Source organism: Siniperca chuatsi, linkage group LG6, assembly GCF_020085105.1.
Source record: "Siniperca chuatsi isolate FFG_IHB_CAS linkage group LG6, ASM2008510v1, whole genome shotgun sequence".
NCBI classification, from domain to species: Eukaryota; Metazoa; Chordata; class Actinopteri; order Centrarchiformes; family Sinipercidae; genus Siniperca; species Siniperca chuatsi.
Genome location: NC_058047.1, coordinates 23555752 through 23569559, shown reverse-complemented (window position 1 = coordinate 23569559; position 13808 = coordinate 23555752).

The window sequence follows — 13808 nt, the reverse complement described above, 5'->3', positions numbered from 1 at the left end:
ACACTGATTTAATCTTAAACAATGTTTAACAATGTGTTCATGTAAAATCTTAATTTGAAAAGTAGCTACAGCTGTCAGATAAATGTAGTGGAGTAAAAACTACAATATTTCCCTCTGAAATGGTGGAGTATAAAGTAGTTGTAGTATAAAATGGAAATATTCAAGTGAAGTACAAGTCTCTCAAAATTGTACTCAAGTACAGTTCTTGAGTAAATGTACTTAGTTACTTTCCATCAATGCAAACGACTAACATATTATGTTAATAAACAATCAACACTAATAATAAAATTCAATTTAGAAATGATATTTATTCAATATTACATTATTTTATCAATATTCTTTGACTACATACAGTATGTAGAGTAAGCTGTCCCACTACTACAAATGCAATCTGAAAGACAGCCATTAGAGGGCAATAACTGCAAGGCTGCCAACTGCTTTGCCAACAGACAGCAAACAATTATTAAGTCATAAAATATGCTGCCCAGTTTTCTGTTTCCAGTAAAGCACTGCTTTAGTGGTGGTTTGTGTGGCTGAAGTTTAAGATTATGTTTAACCATCTGAATATCCCAAAGAAAGCCACACTGTATTTGCTGGACACCTACCAGTTAGAGTGACTTGTCATGACCATTTTCCTACCACTAGGGGGAGGTAGTCTCAAGATAATGCTCAGTGCCTTCAGGGTGGGCGACAAAGCGGGAGTAGAGGAGGGTCAATATGATATAGAGGTGCAACTGATGATTTGAGCCTGCAGACGTTGGTGGACCTTCAGACCTCAGACGCGCCCTTCGTACCTTTAACCCTGAACATAACAACCGCCCTGAAGGGTGTGTGCAGCATTACGAAGATGCAGCTTTGTGTTCCATCAGCTCGCAGCTGTATACACCTGCAATTAATTTGAAACCATCTCTTAAGGCCAACCTTGCCAGAGCTTCAATCTAAAGCAAACAATGTTTGTTGACATGCTGTTTAACTGCAACTTTAACCGGAATCATAAAGCAATAAATTACATCATGTCACATTCATTTGAGAATGCATTTGAACACTCCTGTAGTCTTTTCCCTTATTTGTCTTGTGTTTAACCCTTAAGGCAGACCGGTGCTAGGAGCTTGCAAGGGACTGGGTGGACAAGTAGTCAGTAGAGATGTGCTTGAGGGTACTGGTAAACATATCAGTGTGCTAAGAACCAATAGCTGAAGGTCTGCGTGCAGGTTTTCTTGCAGCAGAAATTAACTGCTAGAGCTAGGGAACAGTTTTTAAAATATCTTTATAATAAACATTTGCACCAGTCCTGGGCCAAACAGTGAAAGAACCCACACATCAGGGGTTCAGTAACATTATTGAGAGTCTGTCAAAGTCAGACCTGGCCTGCGGTCTGTCAGCAGAGGCTTGCATATGGAACACATCATTTCTCACAAAAAGCCTTCATTACTTCTCAATGTGTCAGAAAAATATTTTCTAGTATTACTTAAACGACTGTGCCCAGTATGGCTCCATAGCCTTGTTCCTGTGAAAAATGAAGCCCCTTGTGGTGTGTGGGGTGGAGGAAAGATCCCATAATGATGATAACAAATGTGCCTTTTCTTAACATGAGACATGCATGCAAACTATAGTGGTGAACACACAGAAGTAAAATAACTAACTTTGGCGGAACTGCTGCATTTACAGTATGGACATTTATTCCTGAGTAACTTATCTGATGAGAATTTATTTCCTTCTTTACATTTACAAATTCAAAGGCCAGCTTCTGTTCAAGGAAAATAATATGTGACTCTTTCAGGCTCTGTAACAAAACATGAAAATAGAGATTTTGAATAAAACTGATGTCAGTGTTTGGAAGTAATTAACAGGACTAAGAGTCTACAGCCATGCCAGCAGCACTGAGAGGCTGTGCTTTGAGCTTGCTATCATGCTGATACTAAGCAGGTGTATTGTTGACCATCACAGTGTAAAGTGTTAGCATGCTAATTAGCACAAAGTAGGATTTATCCACTGGGCACCATGAATGTCTGTACAAAATTTCATGGCAGTCCATCTGATAGTTGTTGATATATTTCAGTCTGGACTGACAGACACATTCACACACACATACAAAGCAAATCAACCTAACAACCTAACTTAACAAGTGTGCTAATGTGAAAAGATAGCAATCTTGCTGAGGGGAGAAGTGGGCGAGACAAAGACACACATTATTAATTGTCAACACTTGTTTATTTTTAAAGTGATTTGGTGTGCTGTTGACACACTTCGCGCTGTTTGCTTCATTTCACAGGCAAATTCAGCGAGCCGCTCAGGACAGTTAGTGCCCTTCAGTGTTTTGGTCTCTGTCAAAATACACCCAAACGAACCTGGAGTACAAAAAACAACTGCTGGGCAAGGTAGCACACAATAATATGTAACAAATCATATGATTGGGTTCTGGTTGAGCCTGCCTTTCCACGAGAACAATTCATTTCTTTCAGTTGCTGATGGTGGGCTGAATAGCACATATTTTGTAAACAAGGCACAAGCCTTGTGGTGCATCTACTAAATGCTTTGAGAACCAAACTGACACTAGATTTGATTTAGAATGACAAATAAAGATCTCTTTTAACAATGTGGAAAGACTCGGTGAGACCTTACCAGATCATAAGTCATGAAAGCGATAGAGGGAAATTTGATTGTATCATGTTTTACTTTGCAAGAGTGAGAGGGAATCTGATTTTGATATATTTGGCTGCACGAGCGAGTGTGAGACAATTAGATTAGCAATCTCTTTGGTTTGTTTGATATGTAACATCAGTCTCCTTCGTGAAACTCGACGCCTTGTTGCCATCCGTGTGATCTCCATCCCCGGCTCCTCTGGGAGAGCGGGTCCAGGAGTACTCCAGGGTTTGGACAGATCTGCTGCAAAACAGAGTTGTCTCGTGGCCGCCGTGTGTCCTCGAGGCCGGTGTCCCGTTTCAAGCCTTTCCTCTGAGGGGCCTACATGTGCTTACCAGGCTTTTTGTTTAACAGGGGGGAATCATATCCAGATTAAAACACATTCTCTGTAAGAGATACTGCCATTGATTTATCACACTAGGAAAGGACAATATACAGCAGTCGGATTACATAAACAGTGCTTTTAGCCTAACCTTGTATGGTTAAAATACATGCACGCACACATATACAACACATAAATGCCGTAGAAAGACCAAAAACCCATTGATCTCGACCTCTAATTTATAGCTGTAATAACATAGGCCTGTTTTGGGGCGAACTTGCTACAAGCAAGGAAAACATGCTAACTCATGACTGTGAAAAGAGTTTGTTTTCAGGGATCATATGAGACCGCTCAAGGCTGGGGTATACAGGACTCCAAATAGCACTTTTAAGACATCCTTTTATGTTTATTCTTTTATGTTACCAAGCTTACTTTTGTTCGGTCGCATCTTGCTCCTTGACTACATATTACAAGACAATCAATTCAGATACATAAGATTCAGTTGTTTTTTTAAGATCTCAGAGTTGGATGTGTCCCCCTGCACATGGACAATCAACAGTCAGCTATCAAATATAATCTCCTATCTTGAGTCTGAAAGTTCAAGAAAGATCTCAGAACAATAAAAAAACGAATTTGTTGTCATACAGACTTTCATTTAGTCTCTTATATTTCTTACAACATAAATGTTGTAAGAAATGTTTCCTTACATGATTGGGATTATTAATTGTCAGGGTTTTTCAAGTCAAACTGTAATTTCAGAGGTTGTGCCATGCATGTCAAAATGCAGACACTCTCTGTCTTCGATTGTTGTCCTGGATTGGATTCCTGTGTCTATTCAGGGGTAAAGGTCAGCAACCAGTCACGCCAAACTATTACTTAGTATTTGTCTGTTGTGTGGAAAATCTGTTTGTTTTTTCCATTTCGTTAACTATACAGAATTTTAAGCATTTTTCAGATTTGCAAGCATATAGTTTGTAAATTGTGCCAAAAACATCTTAAGAACTATAGAAATCAATTTAGCCAAAGCTTACAGAGCTCAGCCCACTACAGTCACTACATAAATGACTGTAGATTTCAACACAATGTTAATTATCCATGGAAGGGAAGTTCATTTGAAAAGATAAAAAGAGTTGACACGCACCGCTTGGTCTTGGACTATTGTTGAGGATACCAGACACCAAGCTATTCACTTCCACTGTTGCCTACACCACTCTAGCCACATAGTATATTTAAACATTCATGTACCCAGTCTGCCTCGCATTACAGTCTTTCCTCAATTCTGAATGACCACGCTCAGTTGGTATTACATTTAAGAACTGAATTTGCTCTGAAGCTTCACAGAGGAATAATCTTCAGTATGCTCACTGGCTGTTCTGGCCAAGTCTTTGCCTTGTCTGCCCTGAAGTCAAATGTATTGAAGTGAGCAGACTGTCGCTGGCCGCTACTTCCAAACTTCTATAAAGCAACAAGACCCATGGCATCTGCATCACCCCCTAAACCCTCCCTGTCCTCTCAAAACACACACAGGCGTCTTGGAAATTCTGGACAGAGTAATGATTGTTTTATTTTATTTTTTCCACTTCACCCCCACCCCATGTCTTTACTACTCAAAGCAATTGTGTGTGTGGCTTGTTTTTGCATAAAACTGTTTCTTGCAGTATCTTCTGTGTGTGTGTTTGCTCTGGTGTCTCTGCTGGTCTGTGTGGATGCATGTGCACTTGCGTGCTACTGAGCCAATGTAGTAGTCATGTGCTTTTTGACTTGTGGCCTTGGCCTGGGGATGACACTCTTCCATTCATGTGATCAGTGACAGTGGGCTGGGTTGGTACTCTGTAGGAGCCTGAGGCTTAAGCGGGGGAAGATGTAGTCTTTTCATATGCCAACTGAAATAAACTCTCTCAAAGTGACAAAAGTGCATCTGTCCCCCAAACTGTTTTAAAGAGTGGTTATGATATGCCCTCCATGTGGTGGGAAGCAAATATATTCAAATTCTCAGCCACACTAACTACACATCATTGCCATGTGTGCTTTAGGCCTTTTTAAAATGAGATGGTTTTAAGGAAGACTTTATTTACTCTCAATTCCTGGTCTTGTATTTCCCAGTGGTGACGGGTAGAGAGTGACACTAACTTGTGATGTGGTCATTTGATTCCCACAGGCCTCTTACATGCAGAAATGCAATTTATGTTATAATTAATCAAGCTGGGAAACAGGGAACACAATGGCATAGGACTCAAACGCAGACTAGCGGGTAGAGCTGGTGCAGATCAATAATTTATTGACAAAAAAGGCTTGCACTGAATAGGTGGGCAAAAGCAACTCTCAGCCCTAACCCAAAACAGAAAGACAAGTCCAACAGTTAGCAAGCAAACACCAAAATCCAGACAGGCAAGGTACAAGGAAAACAAAGACGCTAGAACTCCCAAGTACATAAAACCCAGGTGCTTGACAGAGATACAACAAACAACTGACCAGAGCAAGGACACAGACTACACTTAGGTAGGGGAGCCAACGAGACACAGGTGAAAACAATCAAAGCAATCAACGACAGGAAGCAAAACTAAAAGACACTTGAGGGAAGGAGACTATTTCAAAATAAAACACGAAATGACTAAACACACACCCCAAAACTATTACATTTTATTATGAAATCTGTCCTATATTTCTATGAATCTGAATTTGAAGTCAAAGTGAAAAAACAACTTGACGCCTGAGTTAAACAAAATTTTTACTATAGACTTTCTCTCAAACACACACTCAAGGATACTGCCTCCGTGAGTGTTTTTGTCAAACTGAGAGTTTGGTGTCCATTTGCTTTAAGGATCAACTACGATGGCCCTGAAAGCTCAACACACTGCGACGTACAAAACACGGGCAAAAGAAAAAATAAACAAATAAAATTAAGAAAACATCTTCACCAATTTGACAACGCTGCAAAGTGAGAAGACACTACCAAATACAGAAACGTGCTGCAAACACAAAGCCCAACCAAATACCGAAATGCACTGCAAATACAGAAGACACTACCAAATCCAGAAACGCTGCAAGTCTAATGTCTGCATTTCTGTGTTTAGTATTGTCTGTTTTTTCTAAGTGCTGATGTTTTCTTCATTGCTTTTTTTTTTTGGTCTATTTGCATGCATTTCCTAAGTTGCAGTGCGTTTGTGCACTCAGGTAGTTCAAAATGCATCATAACATTCAGTGTTCAAAATACAAACCACAATTCAACTCCATGTGCGAAGCAGAACCTTTAAAATTAGTGATTACCAGGTTGTCGATTCCTCTGTCACAGCTGCTGAACTATTGATTGTTTTGATTTGACTGTCATTGCATATCATAATTGTCTTCTTGTCCATATAAGAAAAAACTGTGGTTACCACAGAGTAGCAACCAAAGAACTGCCGTAGCCCAAAGCAATCATAATGATTCAGCTACAGTGGAAGCGTCCATGAAATTGTTCAAACCTCCAAGTTATGATTTTTATTTACCGGCACTTGAGGCTTGTCAGGAGGCTAATGGAGAACCTTTTATAACATTATTCAGGCTTAGTCAGCCTAGTCAGCATTTAATTTTTACAGACCACATTACATTTCTGACTGGTTGAAACATGATTAAAAGTGTTCTGAATGATGAAACAACAGAAAAGCATACCATTTTGGAGTACTCACAATTCTTTTTTGACTATCGTCAAATTCACAATTTAAATTCTGACTACAGAGAAAATATTTTCATTTCTCTATATATATACTTTATACTGTGGGATAGATACATTACAGTGTAACTCTGTTGTTGAAATTAGGTAGTTTGAGTCAAAAGTTTTTTTTGACTGAACAAAAGTAGAATTTCAGATGTTGGTAATGCCATTACAACTTACACTGGACTGTGTGACAGGGTAAATATTTCGTACATACAGAAATACTTTCTGGGTAGGTACAAGGGAAGACATACAGGTAATACAGGGGGTTACAAATGACACTAAATTACAATGTAAGCACTTTTTAAATTCCCCACTACATATTAAATATGTTTTCTCACTCTTTTCAATGCTTTGTCCTGATTGTAGTGTACTCTCAACAAAATGTAACAGCAATTACTTCAGCTAGAATTCCTGATGCATGCTTTAACAAAACAAACACAGAATTGACATGTAATTTGTCGCATTGCAAGAATAGCACACTATTCTTTATACTGTATGTTGTGCAATAAACTTTACTTAGCCTAATGTTTTGTTCTCCAGCAACAACAATTATGTACACTGTGGTGTATATTGATAATTATAAGTACTCCTTATTTAAAAACTTTTTACCTCATAATTTCTCAAAGTATTTCTTTTGTAAATATATCATTATTTCATTATCTCCACTGTAATCCTGTTTGTCCCATTTGTCCTGCCTTGTTACACAGTAATAATGTAATTTGTGGATTGTAATCTAAATTGTTACTCAGATGTCTTAAACTAAATTGTCACTGTGCAAGCATTACTTCATTAATATTCAACAAGAGAAAACACACTCCACAGCCAGCAAGGAGGAACTTGTATAAAGCAAGCATGACATAACAGACTACCTCTAATCTTATTTAAATACAGTATCTATGAAACAACGTATTTAATCTTAAGTCTTTGCGGTCTTGGAGACAATGAGTGTGAATCTTAAACCATATCAAAATCTGGGTACCAGGTTCTTGTACTGAGAAGAAAAGAGTGACAATATGTTTGACACATGCACATGTGGGTTGTTTTCTAGTCATCCAGTTTGGCTGCATGTTGGAGCTGTGAACTTACAGTTTTGAAGCAAGGATCTTTCTGACCGGCTGAGCAGTTCCCAATCCCTTCATGATCCACAAACTGATTAACTCTCCTCCCAAACACACCCCGTTTTCCTCAAGCCCTGTTTTTACAGAAAAGCCATCACTTGATATATTCCAGCAGATGTAGGTATAGTTAGTTAGTGTACCAGAGTTCTTCTGTGTTTTCACACAAAATTCAGCTAGAATAAGTTGGTAGCGTCAAGTTACCCTGTCACACTACGACGTTCAATTTCTTAAGATAGATTTAGCACTATGAGATCACAAAGCTTTCATACTACAGCTCTGATTTATAAGCTGTAACAGATGCACATGGACTCTACTGCCTTTATTGAAAAATGTATTATCTGTGAATGATGGATATAGTAGGGAATAATGTATTTTGTGTCTGTAGGCCAAATTACAAATTTCAAAATGTATTATTCATTAGCTATAGTTTTCACTATGAGATCCACTGAGGTAACTACAGTATTTCTATACCCGGGTTGTTACACTATGTATTCATTGGCTTAGTCAATATTGGTATAAGCAGACGAGCCCTGTAGGGAACGCTGCAGGAGCGCTGCTGAAGCTTATTTTCACAGGCTTTTTTTTCACCTGTCTGTTCCCAAGAAAATTTGAAAGAAAAACAAAAGGCCATGGAGCGAATTACAGAGTTGTCTAATTGTGATTCATATCCAAGCAAACTTTTTTGAGTAAGATAGCAAACCAGCCTTGGTGGAGTGAATAATACACACTTTGCTAACACAAAAACATCTCTTCTCTCAAAGCTGCAATTTCCAGTCATCTCTACGTCGTAAATGTGTCTGAACTCAAGCAACAAACATTCTTCTCTCTCTGGGAAACTGGATTTTTAATGCCTACAGGGTGATGCATAACTGAAAGCTGGGCCTCCCCAGTGTCCAAAAGGAGTATGTAGCTGTGTCAGACCTGCTACTTCCTCTCTTGTGACTCTCAGAGGTCCATTGCAGTCTGTTAGTATCATGTTGATAGGTTTATGGCTCATAACAAACAAAGTATTATATTTGGAAGACATTACAACAAGTTCATGTGATATGTTTAAAATTGAAGGAAGTGCAAAGTTGACAATTCACACCATAGAGTACTACATGTGTTAAGAGCTCATTTTTCATTCTGACCTCTTATTCAAAGCAGCAGTCGTTCTGACTCTGTGGTTCGTGGAGCCATGAGGGTTCCAATGAGGACCTGAAAAGAAAAATAATGATTCACTATTATTGCATCTGTTAGATGTAGCATGTGTTAAATAGCTATTTTGATAAAATATTTCACTGCCTTTTGTTGTTTCTAAAATGTTTGCAATAATACTACCATCAATCATTGTTGTCATTCTTGTCCATAACAACAGAACACAGACACTCTCTGGTATTGATACTGCGTTCATGTGATAAAACATTAAGAAATGTTGTGGACTTCAAACGTTAAAAGTACAGATAAAATTAAACTTTTATCAAAAGGTAAAAGTTTAGGCGTAGGTTCTCCAGTAGCAACTACATAACACAGGAGTCTCTGGTGTTCAGAGTTATGTTATTTTTAGCAATATGTTTATTATTGCGAAAAAACATAAAAACACTATTAAAATATGTTCACAGAAAATATCTGAATAATCCAGTCGACAGCTACTTACAGAAAAACAACACTAAGAGTCTATTGCCGTGCTAGCACCTCTGTAAAGGCTATATTTAGAATAGGCGCAGTGGTGATTTGAGCTAAAAACTAACATCAGCTGTTGAAGAAAGATTGGTACTGAAGAGATGAATAAAGGAATAACTTGATGGGCCCCGGTTGTCGTTACATGAATTTCTGTTTAATACAAACAAATCTGTCGACAGAGAAGAAATATGGCAGCATGTACACATGGGCAAAGCCAACACAGAACTTAGCTTGCATGGAGCTACATTCAGTTACTATAAAAAGAGGGTGGTACATACAGATCATAAATCGTGAGACACTTCTGAAGAAGAGAGACTGCAGCAACCTAATCAGAACAGAAGGAGTTCAACAGATTACTCCCAAGGCACAACTTATCTACAACTCAGGCAGCTGGCTCCTGTTGACCCATAGCAACATAACCACAGGGCTGTAGGAGAGCCTGAGACCTTCTCTACAACAAACCATTATTAGACCAATTTACCATGAATTTATTTTGCACCCCTGATAAATTCTATTATACTAATAACCTTTATGTCACCCTAAATGTTTCTCCCATATTGACTTTGTCCAATAGTTGTCATGAAGGTTCAAAGTCAATCAACACAGTTTACAAAGATTCCTCTTCCTCCCGATTACCAGTTATTTCAAAGAAGTCTCAATAATAAACCCAAATATTAGGAACATGTTGGTCTTCTGCTTACCTGGACCTTTGTAAAGTAGCAAGTAGTAGTAGTAAGCTTCCCTTTTCCCTCTCCTTTGTATTAAATAACAGTATGGAGAACTTATGGGTAATAGCATATCCAGAAACTGCACCAAATGTCCATATTAACTGTAATAAAAAATACCCAAGTGCAATATGACCAGAATAACATCATCAGCATACAGTGATAGCCTATGTCTCTCCCACAGCTATTCTATAAATTTAAACACGTTATATTCCAAAATATTAAAAAGATAGGGCCATCCAATCCTCTAATATGTCGTTTTTCATGTCCAGTGACATAAGATGGTCATATCTAAAGTGTCTGTACAACTGTCTCAGCTATCAATTACCCTAATAACGTGATTAAACCCTTGAAGTCCTGAGATTCATTCATTTTGATCTCTGTTACCCACACTTGGTAACAGTCCATATTACTAGTGATGTGTTGGTAGCAAACGAGTCGGCTCTATGGGCTCCTTTAAGTGAACAATGGGAGCCGGTTACCGTCTGAGAGCTGATTTCATTAACTGATTAAATAATGAGTCGTTTGGGAGACTAAAGAGCCGGCTCTCGGAAAGGAATGGAGCCAGAAAACCCGGCTTCCTTCAAAGAGCCATAATTCCCATCACTACATTACATTACATACGTTACATTTTTGCTGAGAGTTTACATAATCAACAGAAAGACTTTAAAATTAGACTACATATGTAGCTTTTGAAAAAAGTAATAACACAGTCTTCACAGGAGTTACGGTGTTATATTTTGTACTAACAGTATATGCGGTGGTAGTTCTCCCCTTGTTAATTTTATTTACAGGGTAACTACAGGGTGATAAAGCAGGTGAAGCTAACCTGCTCAAGGGATGATGAGTAACAAGGCTGGGACTTGAACCCTGGTCTCCCTAAATGTAACAAGGGGAGAACTAACACTGCTTTAGATTACAGCCCACATACCCTGTAGTTACCCTGTAACTAAATGTAACAAGGGGAGAAGTACTACAGCATATACTGTGACTATAAGTTCTCTCTAAATTCCTCCCAAATGTCCAGATGATTGCTTAGTAGGTCATACATAGCCTGTAATAATAGAATAGGTACCCAGTATTTAAAAAGTAATCGCAGTATAAGTTCTTTGTAAGATCCGGAATTGTTGCCCCCATATTCCCTAACTTCACACCTTGTTCCCCTGTACCTACATATATTTATTGGTACGTACTGTACTGGTACAACGTTAGTACAAAAGATTACACCGTAACTCCAGATTATTTACGCTGTACGTTACAGGCTGTAATCAAAAGCTTACCAAAAAGTAGTTTATAGTGTTTATTATAACCAATATTGCCTCTTGTTTGTACTCCTAAGCAGACTCCCACCACCCTCTCACCCAGTCTTCATGTCAGTTTCTTTATTTTTTTTTAATCAACATTGTGTGTACCAAATTTGTTTAACTTCCATTGCTTTGTTTTTCATCTCTCTCTGTGTGTGTAAGTGCCTTTGCTTTGAATTCCAAAGTGTCCTTTTGTTAACCAGGATGTGACTGTGCCCTAACACAACACTTCCATGCTTTATTTTTGCCCTAAAGTCAAACTACACGCACTTCAGCAGCCCAAGTGCCCCCAAAACGACCTTCTGGTCAGCCCATGTACCACTCGGTGGTGACCTTTGGGAAAAATTGAACTCTAAACATAACCCTGACCCCTTATCCTGTGAACCAGACAAATGGCTTTCTTTTTTGCCCCCTTCCCTAAAGGAGTCAGTGCAAGCCACATTGACTTTCCTTTTGTCAACAACGTTTGTCAACACTTTTTTTTCAGATTTCCACATCTTATGAGGATCAAAAATTGAGACACAGTATTAAGTATTCCATCGTAAAAAAGGTTTCAGTCGTAGTCATCTGGACACTGTTTTCAGAATCAGGACGTTTCGGCTCGTGGGACGTTTCACAATTGAGAATGACTTCCGGAAAACGTCTTGATTCTGAAAACAGTGTCCAGATGACCACGACTGAAACCTTTTCTACGGTTTAAACCTTAATATAATTTTTAACGGGTAATTTATAAAAAAAATTCACCCCCGTACAGTTGTCATGAATGGGGAAATTAGCTATAGAGACAAAAAACATTTTTTTGCACCAGGTTGTAAACATGTTTATTTCTGCTGTAAAGTTGGGCACTTTAACATTGGGGTTAATGGGGATTGACTGGCTTTTGGAGCCAGCCTCAATTGGCCATTCGAGGAACTGCAGTTTTTGGCACTTCATTTTTCAGCCCCGAGGTTGCTGCTTAGGTGTGATGTCACCCATTGGTTTGCATTGGAGCCAGTTTTAAATATGACAATGTTGTTTAATGAGTTTTTATTTGAAAAAAATGGTACAATAGACACATTTCAGTAGGAATTGATTATTTGTTAGTTGTCTGATAATTACATGGCAATGAGCTGTGCCCTCTTCATTATCTGATAGTACTGAAGTCTTTTCCTGGGTGACACAAACCCACACATTAAGGAATTTAAGTGACTGTTAATCAAACTGCAATATAGAAATTGAAAAGTAATTTATTTTGATAGGAGCCTTCAATGTGGTCTTCAAAATCTGATATTCATAATGGATATAATGTCATATTTTGGAGGGAGTTAGCTTGCTACAAGTCTTTAGAAAACCAGCCTACTGATGCATTGGACTGCCTCCATCAGTCAGGTGACCCTCGCCTTGCAGGTCATAGCAGTCTGTGGTGAGTCTCCACCCTCCTGGGACTGAAGGCTAGCTTACTGACAACAGCCTACCTGCTAGCTACCTAACTACTTCTCCCACTATAAAATCCTACCACAGAGTGCAGGTATTGTTAATAATTCATTATACCACAGACTATAGTAACATCTGTGATTAAATATAAACTCTAGTAATAGTAGCTAATGCATTTAACAAAACTTTTGTGGGAACTTCTGGCTTTTAGCCAGCATGCTAACGCAAATGATCTGTTAATATACACATTCAATGTGTCCCCACAACATTATCTTCCTTTAATGGTTGCTGGAATACTTGATCAAAGTGAATTAGTTTATCGTGACTGACTGTATCCATCTTAGTCAGCCAACAACCAAGACACGGCGTCAGTCTCAGTGCAGGATTAATGGTTATGAAGGAACTTCTATTAGTACCCCTTGTATTATTTTCTAAATTATTTTCTATTTTATTACGTGTCTCTTCCCTGGCATCTTGGCTTTGGGTTTTAATCCTATATCAGAATCAGAATCAGAATCAGAAATACTTTATTGATCCCCGAGGAGAAACACTTTTGTTACAGCAGCTCACTGTCACGTCAGTGCACACCGGAATAGAAGTACTAGCAAAAAATATAATACACTATAATACAGGTCAGAAAATAAATTAAGTACCAAGTGAGAATAAGTATAAAATAAAATAAGTGTGAAGTACCAAGTGGGTTTACCAGTTGTTGATAATAATACGGTATGAGGTAGTGCATGAACTGCCAAGTTAAGTGTAGCTTATTTAAGGTTATAATGAGACGGAGGATATTGCACAGCAGTAATAGAGGTATGAGTAATATCAATATCAATAAATAGGGAATTTTAAACTAAAATATTGCACAGGAGTATTAACACAGAATATTGCACAATTATGTCAAGTATTGTAGATATGCAATGA